Source organism: Propithecus coquereli, unplaced genomic scaffold (assembly GCF_000956105.1).
Source record: "Propithecus coquereli isolate 6110/MARCELLA unplaced genomic scaffold, Pcoq_1.0 Scaffold289, whole genome shotgun sequence".
In the NCBI taxonomy this organism is placed as follows: domain Eukaryota; kingdom Metazoa; phylum Chordata; class Mammalia; order Primates; family Indriidae; genus Propithecus; species Propithecus coquereli.
In genome coordinates this window covers 1,676,844-1,679,229 of record NW_012148496.1, presented here as the reverse complement: position 1 = coordinate 1,679,229, position 2,386 = coordinate 1,676,844, and the positions used below count along the sequence as shown (strand labels likewise).

General features: G+C 39.4%; 1 protein-coding gene and 1 pseudogene across 2 annotated transcripts in view; both read right to left on the bottom strand.

Annotated features, from left to right (window-relative positions):
• VAV3 (vav 3 guanine nucleotide exchange factor) overlaps positions 1–2,386 on the bottom strand; it is a 508,157-nt gene that overhangs the window by 397,630 nt on the left and 108,141 nt on the right. The gene's annotated exons all lie outside the window — the stretch shown is intronic.
• On the bottom strand, positions 1,170–2,345 carry LOC105813758 (annotated as a pseudogene). The gene has a single exon (XR_001137670.1). The product of XR_001137670.1 is annotated as a nucleosome assembly protein 1-like 1 pseudogene (transcript).

The following is a 2,386-nucleotide window of genomic DNA, read 5'->3' as shown; positions in this document are numbered from 1 at the left end:
TAATACTAAATAAATAAAAATAAAAAAGTAAAAAATTAGCCAGGCATGGTGGCACACACCAACAGTCCCAGCTACTTGGGAGGCTGAGGCGGGAAGATTGCTCGAGCCCAGCAGTTGGAGACTCCAGTGAGCTGTGATCATACCACTGCACTCCAGTCTGGGCAACAGAGCAGCCCCTGACTCTTAAAAATGAAAACAGATGCCAGATAAGGGCTGCCCTGGGTATTACTACTGATAAACCCAGGGAGAACAACAAAAAAAAAAGTTTTTCTAAGTTCTTATCCTCAATTCCCACCTTAGAATATATTTTTCTTTTCTGGAAACTCAATAAAGGACTAGAAAAAAACTTACATCAGTCTAGCTTTGCCACCACAAATCAACATTCTTGAGGGAATTAAAACGTGCTAGGTCAGACATAACAATATTAAGCAGTAATTACTAAGGATAATCAATTACCAACGTAGAAATACAAGTTCACAAGAATCAGACAGATGAGTATAGACTTTGTGTTAATTAGCACACATAACCTACTAAAAGCAAGTTCAATTCACGATAATTTGGATTTCCGAATAGCACTAAATTTTTGTTGACTAGCGAAGAGGTAGTTTAACAAATCAGAGGTCAAGCAATCAGTAGGAGAACTGAAAAACTCTTCACGGTTACTTCACAGTAACTTCACAGTTATGCAAACTCGAAGGTCTCCCGACTAATTTCAACAATCTGTTCTATTACATGCAACACTGCTTCTAAGTTCCTCTTTGGAACTTAAAGGAAAAATGTTTAAAGGAAAATCCGACTCCCTACAACTTACACTCATTTGCTTATAGTTTTACAAAAAAAAAAAAAGTCACACGGAAACATCAACTCCATCATCTACACTAACAGCTCTTCCTATTTTAAAAGTTACCTTGTCTTCTTAGTAAGCTAGAGTCCAAGTACTAAGTTAAACCACAAGAAATTGCAATTTTTGTCAAATATTAGCAATTTCATATAGTTCAGCCTATATGTCATCTAATGCTAAAAGGATCATGAATTATAACATGGCTACTAATTACTAAATGCTTTAAGAATTTTGCTTGAAATAGGCTTGACAAGAGATGTAACTTCATCCTTTCCAGGGAAGCAGGAGGCTGACCAGTGCAGATCATCCACACGGCCACGTACATCCTGCTTCACTGCTGCTTACACTCCGCTGGGTTTTGATTCTTCTTCGGGTCATAGTCTGGACCATTTTCCTTATCTCCTTCTTCTTCCCCTTCCTCATTCACTTCTTCACCTTTTTCATCATAATCATTGTCATCATCTTCAATAGCTTCTCCAGTAAAGTATAACACTGATCTTGGGATTATACGATCATGTAAAAAGTGACCAATTTCAAAGTCTGCAGCAAGGATAGCTTCAGCAGCAGCAGCCAGATCTCCACTCTCAGGAACTTCAGGAGGTGCAAAAAAACTAAAGAAAGAGTCATTGGAAACTGTTTTAGTCACAGTGCAAACTGTCCCACATCCCTTATGTTTCTGCTGCTTCTTAATTGTTTTCAAAGTGACATTCTTTCCTTTTTTCCGATCTCTCTGGCACCCTGTACAACCCATAATTTCTGGTCCATCAAAAGAAAAGGGATCAGAATCATTTGGTTCTGCCCTCATCCTATATGTCTTTGTCAACACTTCATTTGTGAAATATTCATTGGGTTCAAAGTGAAATTCTAAGACAAAACTCAGAGGCTGGCCAGCGACTGAGAACTTCACGTTAATATCTTTCGAGTGTTTCAGAAAAGGCATCGTGTTCCTGAACCACATCACTGAGCAGGTCAACATTCTTACGAACAGTCAACCAAAATTCAGGAAGTCCTTTGGGATCTTCCTTTTCTTCATCCTTTTTCTCATCTTCAATCCTGGCCTTTTCTTTCAGCTCCTACAAAATTTCATTGTCTTCATCTGTTTTCCACTCTATTCTTCTTCTGTAGGTCTGTAAATTGCATTAATAATCTCGAATCGCTTGTCAAATAGAGGCTGACAGAGAGCAGCATACTTCCTTTCAAGACCATGAACTTCCTCGCAGAATTTGGCTTCTATCTGTGCGCATTTAGCTTGAAGGTTTTTGAGAGCATTCACTTGTCTTTTCACTACCCGAGGCAAGCTTTCAACGCATCCTGCTGCTGTTTCTACCAGACTACCAAGTCTTTCTTGAAGGGCTGCAAGAATCTGAGGATTTTGCATCAGCTGAACAGTCAGCAGACACGCTTTGATTTTCGTTTCTTCGTCAGTTTCTTCTTCTTCTACTTCTTCAGCATCATCCAGATCTTGATCAAGCTCACACTGTTCTTTGTCGTCAGTGTCTGCCATGGCGTTAAGATCTCTAGTACCGGCGTCTAGTACAGGGAGCC